The 16,592-nt window shown below is 27.9% G+C and overlaps 1 pseudogene; it reads right to left on the reverse strand.

Annotated features, from left to right (window-relative positions):
- Positions 1-10,580: 10,580 nt before the first annotated feature.
- LOC121214514 (wall-associated receptor kinase-like 2) lies at positions 10,581-14,045 on the reverse strand (annotated as a pseudogene).
- Between the last annotated feature and the right edge of the window lie 2,547 nt (positions 14,046-16,592).

Here is a 16,592-nt window from a genome sequence, read left to right on the forward strand (position 1 = left end):
TTTAAATTAAATGTTATAATATTAGCTACAAGATCTAATCTGAATTTTTATTAATTAATTAAGAGATGAATAAAGATGTCCTATGTAAATGATATTAAATAATTAATCAAACATAAATCAAATCAAAGTAATTGGTAAAAACATTTTAGTTTAAGTTGATTTGATTTGATTTGAATATTATGTTTGATGATAAATCGATTAGATTAATCTTTAAAAAAATTGAATTCCTATAAGTATGTTTATTTTGTTTTAATAAAAAAATGAAAGTCAGAAATAAATAGTGAAAGAAAAACTAATCAAATGAAGATTTTTCACTTTTAAATAGAGGTGAGTTTCTATCAAAATACTTTGTGGAAAATTTGTTAGGAAATAATAATTGTATGAATGTAACACAAAATTAATTGCATTTTCTTTTATTAGAAAATTATTAAAAAGTCCAAACTCCAATCTTCAGAGTCCAGTTGTAAACTCAAATGGAATAAACAAAGTACAACACATTGAATAGTCTTTGTTCATATTCCAATTGTCTTAATCATCACATGTGTACATGTTGACTAACAATCTTCATCATCACCAAGTAATTACTCCAAAATTTGTCAAAACTAATATTTGAAACATTCTTTACCTTCCAGACCCATTCTAAGCAATAAACTCTTTGGAAGTGATCATGGCTTGCAAATGACACTTATAATCATGCAAATTTTTCAAAGTAATAAAAGTAATAGCAAAACATTTCTCACTAGGATGACAATCAACCCAAAGTCCATTTGTGATTATACACAAAAATTGTAATAGAAGAAGCATGCTAAACTAAACTCTTAACATATTGAGATATTTTACCAACATCCTTCAAAATTAAATTGATAGAAGGTGCTGCACATGGTGACCAAAGGATTTTAGGATACTTCTCAATAAAAAATTTCCTAATAGCTTTATAATTTGCAGCATTATATGTAGCTAGCTAGACCACATTGCTTAATCCAACAATTTTTACAATATTCGCAAACAAATTGCAAAGAGTATCAACATCTAAAATTATGTCTGATGCATTATCGGATTTGATAAAGCATACTCTTTTAGGAAAATATACTAGAAAATTGGTTGATGACTGATGAGATCAGAAAATCCATCAAGTCACTTACCAAGTCTTTTTTTAGAATTTTTGCCATTTAACTCAGTGGATTCTGTTCTCGTAATTAAATCATAATCTTTGAGAAAATTAGAAGATTGATAAAATAATTTATTTATATTCAAACTTAAATACAGATAAAATAAATACATATACAAAATAAAAATATTTAATTATAAATTATGAATACGTAACCATACAATTCTTACATTTAGACATAAACATCTAAAACTTGATAGCAAACATACATGTACAAAGTTCTAATAAGTAGAAAACTTAGGTCTTTTCACTTGGTTTTGCATGCAATACAAGTAGATTTTATGATTTTTTTACACGATAATATAATATAACAAAGTGGAGTTAAAAATAATTGAAATGCAGATAAATTTGATGTGAAAATGATAATAAAATTATACATTTAAAGTTATCAAGGCTGACTAGGTTTTAAATTAAGTGTTATATACATTAGTTGTAAGATCTAACCTGAATTCTTTATTAATTAATTATGACATGAATAAAGATGTCCTATGTAAATGATATTAAATAATTAATTAAACATAAATCAAATCAAAGTAATTGGTAAAGTTATTTTAGTTTAAGTTGATTTGATTTGAATGTTATGTTTGATGATGAATCGATTAGTTTGATTTTTAAAAAATTGAGTTCCTATACGTATGTTTATTTTTTTTTAATAAAGAAAATGAAAGTAGAAATAAATAGTGAAAGAAAAACTAATCAAATGAAGATTTTTCATTTTTAAATAGAGATGAGCTTCCATCAAAATACTTAGTGGAAAATTTGTTTGGAAATAATAATAGTATGAATGGACCACAAAATTTATTGCATTCTCGTCCAAACTCTAATCTTTAGAGTCCAATTGTAAACTCAAATGGAATAAATAAAGTACAACACATTGAATTATCTTTGTTAACATTCCAATTGTCTGAATCATATCAACTATACATATTGACTAACCATTTTCATCATCACCACACTACACCAAAACAGGCTTTTAGCGGTAGCGCTTTGGGAAGCGCTGCAAAAAAACGCCGCTAATGACTGCGTCGCTAACTTCATAAAAAATAATAATTCCATAATGGAAGATTGTGGTTAAAGATGAGCATGGACTCACGCCAAGGCTGCAGAGAAATTTATTGATTTTTTTAAGGATAAATTTCAAAATTATACATGAATTATGGTTTAATGTGTATTGTATACATGAAATTTTGATTTGATTCATTTTTTCAATTTATTAATACAGTTATTGATATAACATCATTTTATGATTATGTATTGTATGCATAAATAGTTATATTTATCTAATATAAAAATAAATTGATGTATTGATTTCTTTAAATGCGTATGATTAAATCAAAATTAAAGTTTCAATTATACATATGAACTACAATTAGAGGTTCATGTGTATAACTGCACCAAATTAAAGTTCATGTATACAATTGTACATGAAACCAAAGTTCGTGTATAATTTTGAGATTTATCTCTTTTTTATTTTAATTATTTATATTTCTCATCAGCTCACTGGAGTTGACAACTATAATATTTGGAGTCGCGCGATGCGAATTGCGTTGATTGCCAAAAATAAATTGGGTTTGATTAGTGGTACTTGTTCCAAAGATTTATTGGCAGAAGATTTGTACTCATAGTGGGAGCGATGCAACGCTATTGTGTTATCTTGGATATTGTACACGGTAAGCAAAGAGCTCTCTACAGGTATCATTTTTGCTTCAAGTGCAACAGCAGTTTGGCAGGATCTTAGCAAGCGATTTAACAAGACTAATGGTTCAAGAGTCTACTTCTTGCATTGAGAAATTTCTTCTCATCTTCAAGGAATTCCTTTGATTTCAACCTATTTCACCAAGCTTAGGTTGTGATGGGATGAGTATGATTCCCTAGTTCTCGTTTCTTCTTGTGGTTGTGTGCAAACTAAACAGGTTATTGATCACATTGTGTAGCAGCGTTTGTTTCAATTTTTGATGGGTTCAAATGAAACTGATAGTGTTGTTTGGAGTCAAATTTTATTGATGAGCCCCTTGCCTATGGTCAATCAAACATATTCCATGCTCGTGCAAGAAGAGTCACAAAGGCAGCATGTATCAGGTCTAGTTGTTGTTGATCCTACCTCTTTATATTCAGCAAATGTCAATCCATATATAAATCGATTTAATGGTGTGTGTGATCATTGTAAAGTTTAGGGCCATAAGAGAGAAAATTGTTATAGACTAATTGGATATCCACCTGATTTCAAGTTCACTAATAAGCGTTTTATGTCTGGGGCTGGTGCAAACAACGTGGTAGCAAACGAAGGGACAGTGGTTGATAGCAGTGTGCCCAACAGCAACATTCGAAGCTCTCTTGGTGTGGTTCAAGCTCTTGGGTTCACACAGGAAAAATATTAGAAAATATTAAGCTTGTTGAACAAAGAATCTTTGGTCGAGACGACTACAAATATGGCAATTGGGGCAAATTTAGCAGGTATGAGTACATCTTGTGAATGGATTTTAGATACTGGTGCTCCTATTCACATGCTTTCTAGCTTCCAACACCTTGAATTTCCTATTGCATGCACTTCTAATTCACCAAGTGTTCGTTTACCAAATGGCTCCTCCACACCCATAATACATACAGGATCGTATACCCTCTATCTCAGTGCCACTCTTAAAAATGTGTTATATATACCTGATTTTCAATACAATCTCGTTTTTGTTTCAAAACTTACCAAGGATTTGCATTGTTTTGTTACATTTTACTCACACTTTTGTATTTTCCAAGACCTCTCAAGTGGCATGATGAAGGGGATTGGTAGGGAACATGGCGGCCTCTATATTCTTCATTCTTCTCTAGCTACATTATCTTCAACTCACGTACCTTCGTCAACAGCTAATTCTTTTCATACAACTCTCAATAGTTCTTTTATCTGGTATGTGCGACTAGGTCATGCTCCTTTGTCAAGGTTGAATAAGATGGACATTCCTTGTACTTGGTCTAATAATGATTCTATTTATCGGTGTATTGTATGTCATTTTACAAAACAAACTCGGTTGCCTTTTCTTTTGAGTTCCACACGTGAGACTTTTATTTTTTTTCCCTTATACATATTGATCTATGGGGTCTCTGTAGGGTCTCGACACGTAATTGGCATTGTTTTTTCTTAACTATTGTAGATGATTATTCTCGTATGACTTAGGTGTACCTATTACGGTTAAAAAGTGATGCTATTGTTTCTTTTAAACAATTTCTTGTTATGATTAACACTCAGTTTTCCACTACAGTTAAAAGTGCAACACCCGAAATCCGACCTAGATGTTATGGCCGAATCCGGAAGAGTTGCATCGACTCGTTTAAAAAACTAAATTTAAAATCTAGCTTAGAAATCGTTGGATCAAGTTCTAGAAAATCTCAGGTTTGAAAAACTCATATTTTATAGCGTAATCACTTAACCATATAATGAGAAAAATAGCGGAAACTTCTAGAAATCAAAATCTAACTTTGGAAATCATGTGATTTGGAAATATTAATTTTTTTGGCAAAACTCTTACATTGCTATTTAGAAACTCATGCGCATAACTTATTCATTTTACAAAAAAGCATTTAGTTCGATGCTTAATTTTGTAGCGTGTATTTCTAGAGTTTTTTTAAGTTTTGAAAACCAAATTCCAATTTGTCAAATTCAAATAATTTTGCAATTTACATTAAGAACACCCAAAAATTGACGAATTAAACAAAATCCAAAAACAAAAACAAATCCGAATACTTAGTCCAAAAATCTTAATTTATCAACCAAAACAAACCATTTTATGTGAAAACCAATCCGAGCTCCTGCACACCGTCCGGTCCTAAGCTTGACGATCACTTGAAACATATTAAACAAACGAGTAAGCTAGATTGTTGCATATTGTGACTCGGATTGGGGAACATGTCTGATGACTAGAAAGTCGATTATAGGGTACTGCATCAAACTAAGAGATTGCTCATTTCGTGGAAGTCCAAGAAGCAAAACACAATCTCTCGGTCATCTACGGAAGCAAAATATCAAAGCATGCCATTGACAGTTGCAGATATAATTTGGTTAAGTGGTTTGTTGGGAGAAGTTAGTCTCGACAAATTGGAACCAACAAAATTGTTTTATGATAGTCAAGTAGCCCTTTAGATAGTAGCCAATGTATTCCATGAACGAACTAAGCACATAAAAACTGATTGTCACTTTGTTCAGGAGAAAATCAAAAGGGGGTTGGTTAAAACACAACACATATGCATCAGTGAGCAAATAGCAGGCTTAATGACAAAGGCCCTCAGTGTGCATCAGCATGAGTATTTGCTATCCAAGTTGGGAGTCAAAGATCTTTATCACCCTTCAACTTGAGGGGTGGTGTTAAAGATACTGGTAATTGAGTGAATAACATAAAGATGTTTGTAGTAGTTAGATTAGTTACTAGTTAGTAGTTAGTTGAACATATGCTATAAAACATCTTGCTATTGTAATTTAAGAATGAAGCAATATACTTTTCATTCAGACATAATACTGGTCTAACTTGTAGTTCATCAATTGTTGGTCATCTCCGGCACTTTCAATATATATATATATACATTTGTAATTATATTCAATTAAAAAAAAAAACTGGTATGGGATATTTGGTTTGGCAAAGTAAGAATATACTATCAAGTTATTTTGCTGGTATTTTCTAAGGCTTAGCAATCAAATATAGTAGCTTACTAATAAAGCCCGTTGAAATCATTAAACTGGAATTTGGAACTCATGCAAGCTTTTGATAGCAAATGAAAACAATTACCTCTAATCTCATTAATGCATGAAACAGGATAATGTTGATGATTAATTTAACAACTAGGATTTATTTTATCATAAAACGTCTTCCACGTAGTTTTTGGGAGCAGAAGTTCATGTCTCCCTTGCTATTTTTTAATTTTTATTTAATTACTTATAATTTTTACTTAATTATCGGTATCAGATATCAATTTAATTTGTGAATTTTATTTAGAATTCGAATGGATTTTTTATTTGGTAAATAAATCTTAAAAAGAAAAACTAACCACCGAAAATTCCATCCAACCAAATTGAAGAATTTTACTTCAATTAATTTGATTTTAACAATAAATTAATTGGATTAATAAGTTTTAATGACTTATTCAATTTAGATTTTTGAAAGAATTTATTAAATTATTTATATATAAAAAAGGAATTGACGAACCCACCATATATTCGCTTTCAAGTTTCACTCTCCCTTTCATCTAGAGTTCACACTAGAGGTGTTCATGGGCCGGGCCGAGTTCGGGCCAGGCCCAAAAAAAATTTCAGCCCGTGTTCTAGGCCCGGGCACGGCCTGGCCCGGGAAAAATTCCTAAGATCGAGCCCGGTCCGGCCCGGTCTATTTTTTAATAAACACCAATTTTTTAAAAAAATAAAAAAAGTTTTTTTTAAAATATTTTAAAAATAAAAAAAAGTTTTTTAAAAATAAAAAATAAAAAATATATTTATTATATTTTACCCGGGCCCGGCTCGTTTTCTAAACGGGCCTCGTTTCTTGCTCAAACCCATATTTCGAGCCTGTATTTTTACCCGAACCCTCCTATATTTAGGGCGGGTCGTCGGACCGAGCCGGGCCGCCCGGCCATGAACACCTCTAGTCCACACTAACAATGCCTCAAATGCGCCCTTTTTTTTTTCAATTGATATTAGTTAAATTAACGTGAGACTATCTAAAAATAGAAGTTTCAAATAAAACTTATAAATCTTATCATATTGTGAAAAAGAAAAATTTAGAATATAAATATAACGTATTTATTAGAAATGACAGGTATAACAAATCAAATATCTGTATTTCCTGGATTATATAAATGTAAATCCATAAATCTATTATTCGCAAATTATTCGGGTATTATTATTTAAATACAAATCTAAATCATATATACTATTGTAATATAATGTTACAAAAAATTAATAATAATAAATATTTTTTTTTACATTTATTTGAAGCACTTTTTTACATTTTTGAATAAACTATTATTTTAGTCTTTGTCTTTTAATTCTTAATTTTTCTTTTAAATTTTTAGTCGATTTTAAATAAATTATTTCTTTATTTAAGATATTACTTAATTAAATTAATTTTTAATATTATAATATTAAAAATAATGATTATTAAATTGGTTAACTTAAAATATAATTTTAAAAAAACACATATTGATATTAAATATATTTTCAAATATAATAAGAGTTAATAATATTAATGATTAAAGTATAGCAAGGATAAATATAAAATTACAAAATATCAAAATTTAACAATTTTAACATTAAAACAAATTAATTTAAAAATATATTATTGAAAAAATTATATTTTATGGGAATTTTGAGGCATATTCTCAATAAGTACAAGTTGAGAGTTGAATAATAAAATTATAGTTCCATATTCTGCTCTATGAGACATTTACAACTGTATATCATATGCTCAAAATGATTGAGTGATGAATTAGAAATTAATGCTCAAAGTAAGCTTTGTTGAGGAAAAGTAAAAGCTTAGACCCCACATTAGTTAAATACCAAGTGTGAGATGTGTATATATATGGAACACTCTTACAAAGTGATTAAATGACTAAATTTGGAACCTTGCCTCACACGAAAGGGTGGTTATAGGTCCAAACTCAACGGGGTAGGGGCACACCTGCACAACGTGGGCGACGCAAAATGTCGGGCTCAAAATGGGCTTGCGAACATTTTAGCCCAACACGAAATTATTTTTCCTCAACAGATAAATTTGTTTATATAAGGATATTTATCTTATTTTATTTGATTCCAATCAATTTTATTTAATTTTTAATTAAATTGATTTGTTGGCTCCTTTAATAGTAGATTTTGTGGATATTTCTAAAATTCCACCATACTAAATGCCTATAAAATGATATGGATTCTGAAGAATTTTTCCACACTGATATCCTCTTAGGCCGAATTTATTTTGCTCTCAAAATTCTTCTTTTCCTCTCCGTATTTTGCAATGTTTCGGTGATAGAAAAATGTAATATTTGTTCGTTGATCGCTGCAGAGACGCTACTGCTTTGATCATTATGTTGTTGTAGTTTGAGAGATATTCGACCAACATTTCTTCAAGTACCGTAGGAGCGGCCGAATCTATGTTAAGGAAACCGTATTAAACATGCCTCAACGTTTAGTAAATCTCTATTCTTCCTTTCGATTTCAACTTATTGTTACGGTTTTTATTGGTTTACGTATTTGACAATTTAAATATAAATTATTCTATTTATATTTTATTTCATATACAAATATGTGTTTATTTATATTTCAATATTTTATTCGCTAATGTGTTTTGTCCAACGTATATATAAATAAATAACTTGTAATAAATTATTAATAATATTATTTAAATTATAATATATTAATATTAATATTTGAATCATAATGAATTTTTGTATTATTTTAATATTAAATATTATTAAAATTAAATAAAATTAATATAAGTGTTTCTAAAATAATTGAATATTTTAAAAAATATTTTGTAGTTACATTACTTGTCAATTTATTAATAAATATTTTGAATAAAGTCATTAATTTTTTTAAAAAATAATATTATAAATTTAGTATACACAACCAACCTGTACATGGTATGGGAATACAAGCTAGTTAAATACTATTATCTACTAGATATCCAATCTGCAAAAAGTAAAAACAAAAATAAAAGATTTTCAATCAATTTTTAGATATCAAAATTCACAAAAATCTAAATCGAATCTAGTAAAATTCTTTATATACACAAAATCAAAATTAAAAGTACTTTGTAATTAGTGAATTCAGATATTAAAATCCACATCTATTATTTGAATATGCGATGCAGGTTTAGATAATGGACATTCGAAGTATCTGTCTGCATCCGCAATAGATAGTAATTCCAAATCCGAATTTGAATATTAATCAAATCCGCAAAAAAAAAAAAAACTAATTAGATATTTAGCTTCAACTTGAATTAAGTATTTTAAATTTATATTTAATTCAATTATATGTTAATTTTGAGATAAATTCATTAAATTATTTATTTTTATGTAAAATTAATAATTACCATTATTTAGAATGCTTTAATGGAAAAAATAAAATATAAAAGTAAAAAGAAATTGTAAAAAATTCATCTCAAAGTTAATTATTGTTACTATATATAATGAAATTAAAATTAATTTTTAAAATTTTAACTATAAAAATTATTAATATATATGAATGATATGTTTGTTTTCTTAAATGCTGGGTTACTATATCACTTCATTTCTAACATTATTTTTTTTCTTTTATGTTAGGATATTAAAAATGATCTTGTTTGATATTTTAAAAATTAAATATAAAAAAAATTAAGTGTTAAGTTTAAGTTATGAAACTTGTTTAATATATTTATTAAAATTAAGTGTAATATATGATTAAATTGTTTGATTAATATAATTTTTAAAATTTTAAATTTAAAGTATTTAAACAAGAAATAAAATAAATTGAAATGAATTGAAAAATATTCTAATTAGTGTACGTTTATTTATTGCATATATTACTATAGTTAGATATAAAATAAAATTAATATATATTTAAGCTTAAAATTAGAAATATGAGTAAAAATTCAAGTAAAAAATAAAATCTCTTGAAAAATAAATAAAAAATTTTCCTTCTATCTTCCAAAAGCAAGCTTGACTACAAATTACTAATTGAAATTAGTTTATGGTTAGCTTATATACTAAAACATAGTAAAAAAAATAATATTCCTACCAAAAGTAGCATAAGTGATAAGTAACTCTTCATCTATTTATTATTTTTCACTTTTTTTCATTCTATCATTTTCTCTTTATGTTAGATTATCAAAGATGCTTATAAATCACTGAAAATATTAATTTTAGATTATTTAATTATTTTCAATCAATTAAGGTACCATGTTACTTTGATGATAACCTATTAGTTTTTGTTTTTCTTTTTTCTTTTTTTTTTGTGAATAAGTACATTGTAATAGGGAAATGAGGAAACAGTTTACAAGTATTGGAATTGAATCCTGAACCTCTTGTCAATTAACTTGAAATCCACACAAATTTATGGTTGAGTATGTGGACGGTCCACAATAATCAATTAGTTTTATCCTTTTATAGTTTCAATAATGGTATGGTAAATCGATTGCTGAACAGAATAGCCAAAATCGTAGCTGAACTAAATATGCACAATATCAACACATAATTTGTTTGTAAATTGAATCACAATGATAAACATTATAGCAGTCTGTTTTCTAAGATGGCTTTTCTAGAACCTGCAATTTCATTGAAACATCACCGGAAACTTGAAGAGAACAAAGGCAGAGTAATAATTATTACAGGAAGATGACAAGTCTGCTTTATGCATATAAAATATAGGATTGTACTAGTCAAAATGCATCAGACATGTCAAAATGTATCAGACATAAGTGGATGAACATCTAATACAGATGTAATGATGGAATCCCTGTAAAATCCGTTTGAGAGTGAAGTACCCGATCTCAGTTGGTTTTGTGACAACAACCTCTGCTTGTTTTGGCTGAGTCGGAAAAAAACTTCGCAAAACTCTAATTCTCTCCAGTTCCATGGCCACTTCTTTCATTGTTGGTCTATCTTTGCCATCTAAGTTTAAGCATCTTTTAGCAAGGTAAGCAACTGCAACTAGTTCCTCCTTTTGGCCATCCTTCAAAACTTGAGGGTCAAGTGTATCTAGAAAATGGTTTTGGTCCACCGAGGAGATGAAATAGGAGACTAGGCTTTTCTTTTCTTGCGATCCAGATGTTAAGACTGGCTTTTGTGCTATTAAGAGCTCGACCAGAACCACTCCGAAACTATAAACGTCATTTTTCTCAGTGAATTGACTTGACTGAAAGTATTCAGGGTCTAAATACCTAAAGGTTCCTTGAACTTGAGTTGTCCAGTGAGTTTGATCAATGCCGATTGATCTCGATGTTCCGAAATCTGATACCTTAGCTCGAAACTTTTCATCTAGTAGTATGTTACTAGACTTTATATCTCTGTGATAGATGGGGACAGAAGCAGAGACGAGTGTAAGTAAGAAATTGCATTTGAAACTTCAGCTGCTATGCGTAATCGCATATCCCAAGATCTTGGGTATTCTTCATTTTGGTCATGGATTAGCTGAGAAAGGGTTCCATTTGGAATGAATTCATAAACGAGTAGAGAGACTTCGGTCTCCAAGCAACAGCCTAATAATTTGACAACATTTCGGTGATCAATTTTGGCAAGAATAACGATCTCATTGATGAATGGGTCGAGATGCTCTTGGTCTACTATTTTGGACTTCTTTACAGCCACAATTCTCCCATCATGCAACTTTCCTTCGTAAACCACGCCTTGGCCACCACGACCCAGGATTCTGTTCTCGTTATCGTGATCAGTTGCAGTTTGTAACTCTTTGGAAGTGAAGAATTTAATATTCTCCACACCAACTTCCTCAGAAGACTACATTTTCTCAAGCAGTAGCCCACCATTTATTTTAAAATGCTCTTGCTTGCATTTTATATTTCTCCTTTTCTCTAGTTTCCTATAAAGCCACCAAACTCCAGCAAACAACAAGAACCCTGCAGCTAAGCAAATACCTGCGATCAAAATGAAAGTCAGTCATCGATTAACTTCTGACATTCTTAATATCTCCATTTTAAGCTAAGATTTGAAATAAAATTTTCCATTTTAAGTTCTAATGTAATACTATCCTAAGAGGAGAGCAAGAAAGCCAATACTAGTTTCTAACAATTAAATGAATAGGTTAAACTATTCTCCAGCAAAAACAGAGATCTGGTAGACTTGACCTAATCTTTATGCAGCTTTTCATGTAATACAATATAATTAAATAGAATGACCTTATTATGAACAATGGAATTGTTTATGGGTCAAGCCGACCTATTGAAGCTTAGAGTTGCTCTTCATTGCTTAAAAAAAAGATTTTATGACTTCAAAAGTACTTTTGGAAGAAAAGCTGTACAGAACAAATTGCTTTTGCCTGAAATTTTTAGTTTTTCAGAAGTGCTTTTCAAAATCACTTCTGAAAAGGAGAAGCTAAAAATTTTAATTTTTCCTCTCCCAAAAGCACTTTTAGTTCTTAATTACTTTTTCACTCCTCTAATAACATAGTACTTTCCTTTTTTGTTTTTTTATTGGTGCCTAATTATAAATGTGTTAAAATCATTAATTAAAAATAAAAAATATTTTTTAAAATACTAATTATAAATATTTAATGGTTATATTTAAATATTTAAAATATAGTTTATATATTCTAATTAAATTTTATAAATAATTAATATTTATTGCTTAAAAATATTTAATATTTAAAATTTATATATTAAAATATTAACAACACAAGTTATAATAATTTTTCTATATTCCTACAAAAAAAATAATATTAACTAATTTGAATATTATTTAAATACATATTTGTTACTTGATAATAACATGTCTAAAATGAGCATTTTATTTCTTAAAAGCACTTTTCAACAGCAAAGTTAAATACTCAAATTTTAAACCAAACTTTTCAAAAGCACTTCTCAAAAGTACTTTTCCACAACACTTTTCAAAAGCACTTTTCAAAAGCATTACCAAACTAACCCTTAAAATCCTCGGGCTTTGTTTGGTTTTTGAAAATATTTTTATTTTAAAAAATTAAAAAATATATGATAAATAAAAATAAAATTTTGTTTTCATTATTGAAAACATGGTTGATAACTATTTTTCTATAATAGAAATGCAGAAATTAAAAAAATACATTTATATGGATTTAAATGATGATATTAAATTTAATATATGAAAAATTGTTGAAATTAAAATAACCGAATATTTTTATATTTATTTGGGTTTGAACAAAGGATAACTCATTTAAAGTTAAAAAAAATTATTTTGATCATTTTGAGTTTTACAAAATATTTTTAGTTAATAATAAAAACAATTTTTTATTATTTTTCTCATTTTTACATATTTTCATCTGAAAATTTACTTTTAAAATTTCAACTAAATGAATGTTTTCCATTTTAAGGAAATGAAAATGAAAATGGCCTCTATCTATCCCCTAAAACTATATGGAGTCTTAATTTTTAGGATCATTGATGTAAGATTCTTCTATAATTATGCAAAATTTGGGATTACTAACCTAAAGCAACAACAATAATAGATGCCTTGGACTGATCCTTGTTGGGTAAACTATAAATTTAGTAATAAAGAAATAAAAAATAGTAAAGAAGAAATTAGAGAATAAAAAAATAAAAATCATAAATAAATAAGAAATAAAAAGTGGAAGATGGACGAGTAAACCGATAGATATGAAGGATAGAAGGATAAATGTATAATTGAACCCTTTGAAATATAAATCCCAACAAACTCAATTAATGACTCTAATCAACCCTCTAAGAAATAATCCTTGAAGAATGAATTCCCACGACTTCTTGAAGAAAATCAAGAATAAAACTACTAAAAATCACAAGAAAGAAATCTTGCACAAGAAAAAAACTCCCAGAGTCTTTATTAATGAAAACAATTGTCTCCTTAATAAAAAATGAAGAAGCCTTTATATAAGTTAGCTAAGTACATCCAAATAAAACTCTAAAGTATATTGAAACTCTAATTAATCTAAATAAAAAAGTAATTTTAAACAAAACTTTCTTGGTAACATAAAACTCCTAAATAACTTAAAATACGTAATAAATATAAAAAATTCGTAATAATATAATAATAAGAGATGATATATACAATATTGGACTCATATATAATAAAAATTAATCCAAAAATCCAAACCAAATATGATTTAAACTTGAGTTAAAAGCACAAAACTCGTAATACCTGTCATAACCTTGTCCAAAAATTCTGCTTGCGCAATTTTCACTAAAATGGTCATAATTTGAGCTCCCGGACTCGAAATCGAGTGATTCCATTCAAAAAGTCGACGCAAGTATGCTGATTTCCCAAACTTAAAAATTGACAATTTTGGTGAATGGAATTTAATAAATTTCACCCCATCCATGCATGTATCACATATACATATTAGGATACCCGTTCGAGCTTAACCTTTAAAACAAAATCAGGTTACCAATCCAAGCTAAACTTGTGTCACATGTATCTTCAAGTCTGCAACAAATGTTGGATTCTTGAAATTATAGAAAATCGACCTGTAACCATGTGTACGATACATTTACAAAGTTTCATCAGGGTAATTTGCATCATGCAAGTTTATATTTATTCTTTTTTTTAATTTAGTCCAAATCTCACACCTTAGTACTAAATTGCAAACAATTCAAAGTTCAATAAAACATACATGTATTCACAATATAGCATATATAAGGGTCTAAGCATAATTACACCATATGAACTTACCTGGCAAAATGAAAGTAAACACAACATCGAGGACTATTCTACAATTTTCTCTTTTTCGCAACTATCCTCCGACTGGTTCAAATCTCGGCCTATATCATAATTTAATTCAAATATCAATTCAAAACATAATTTAGCAACCTACTATAACTATTTATCAATTCAATTTCATCTATTCAAGTTTTGTATTTTATTCAGTTTAGTCCCTAAAATCAGAATTGTCATAACTTTCAATTTGAGCCTCGATTTTGTAACCCAGTCTCAATTTCATCTTTCTACAGTCCTCTAATATCTATATTTACAAAAATTTCATGTTAATTTCAAAATATTCATAGTTTAGTCCTTATGTTCAAAACTAACAATTTTCACTTTACAAACTAGTCCTTTTTTCATATCTAAGCTTAGAATCTAACAATTTAACACCAAAAGTTTCAAGATTCAACAATAGAAACTTTTAAAAACTTTAACATTTTTGCAAATTGGCACACAGGTAGCTCCCAAAACCTCAAAAACATAAAAATTACAAGAAAATGACTAAATTAAACTTACCAATCAAGGACTGAAAGTCTTTTGAAGCCAAACCCTATCTCTCGTTTTGTTTTCATGAGAAAGAAGATGATGAATGAAGAAGAATAAAAATTTTAGCTTTTGTTTAATTAATTTTAATATATAACATAATTTAATTAAAATATTTAACATATATTCACTTAGAAGAAAATACCAACTATCCACCACTATTTAAAAAATGGCCTAATTGTCACTTTCAACTGTGGTTCAATATTATGTAGCCCTTTTAGTTAATAAAATTCAATATCAATTAATTTTTACCGCTTTACAATTTAGTCTTTGTACCTAATTAGTCACCAAATCGATGAAATTACCTATCCAAAATTTAATTCACCTATACAATAACTCCAAAAATATTTAATAAAAATATTTAAAGGTTCGGTTTACAGATATGAGGTCTCAATACCTCATTTTTCAACACTACTGACTTAAGAGTTGAAACACTTGTACTTTAACAAACTATTCAAATGACAAATTTGTCAAACCAAAATTTAATATAATATTATAATCTCGATTATTAGAGAACGGGGTTCTGAAACCACCATTTCTAGCACCATTGAAAAATGGATTGCTACAATAAACATCAATTAAATTATTATTTTTGTATATCATTATTATATGTCAAATTTTTATTTCAAACATATGGTCAATTAATTATTTAGATTTAAAATATCTTTCAAACCTAGAAATGATAGCATTTTTTTTTACTTTAACATAATGATAAAAAAATTAACCCCTAAAGGTTACTGCTTTTGTCACTTTCGTTATAATTCTTTTCTTTTTTGGACCATTTTGGCCCCTACCCTTCAAATTTTAGTCAAATTGCATTTCTTTTGGTGAAAAAATTGGTTGAATTATTAAAATTTTAATGGCATCAACATAACAATTTGCATGTTCTTCATAAAAATTCAAATAATAAAATTTTGATAAAGTTTAAAAATTTCAGTAATTTATACTCTAAAATGAAGTACAAGTAAACTATTACGTAGGGTACAAAATTAGTGTCATTAAAATTTTAATAGTTCAACCAGTTTTTCATGTCAAAAAATTGAAAGTTGATGGCCAAGGTGATCCAAAAAAATAAGGTTAAAGTAACAAAATGGATACACATTAGGGATTAAATTTATCATTATGCCTTAAGCTTTTTAAAATACAGATAAAATTATTTTAGTATGTAGTGGTTTGAAATTTTATAAATTATATGAATTCTTTTATGTATTTTTACCATAAAAGTATTTTATATCATTAAATATTGCTACTAATAAATATATAATATAATATACACAGTAATATCTTTGACGTGAGTTAAAACTAATTCCTATTTTCACAAAATGAGATATGTCCAAAGCAATTCAGTTATTTAATCATTTGAAACTTGAGTCTTCATCCTTGCAACTTATGTTATGCTTCAATGAATGAACCCCACTTTGAGAGATTTTGAGGAAGCAAAGTATTTATAGAAATAATTATAAAATGCATAAATAAAATAAAACAAGATGTCAAGAAA

The sequence above is a fragment of the Gossypium hirsutum genome, chromosome D02 (genome assembly GCF_007990345.1).
Source record: "Gossypium hirsutum isolate 1008001.06 chromosome D02, Gossypium_hirsutum_v2.1, whole genome shotgun sequence".
Taxonomy (NCBI): domain Eukaryota; kingdom Viridiplantae; phylum Streptophyta; class Magnoliopsida; order Malvales; family Malvaceae; genus Gossypium; species Gossypium hirsutum.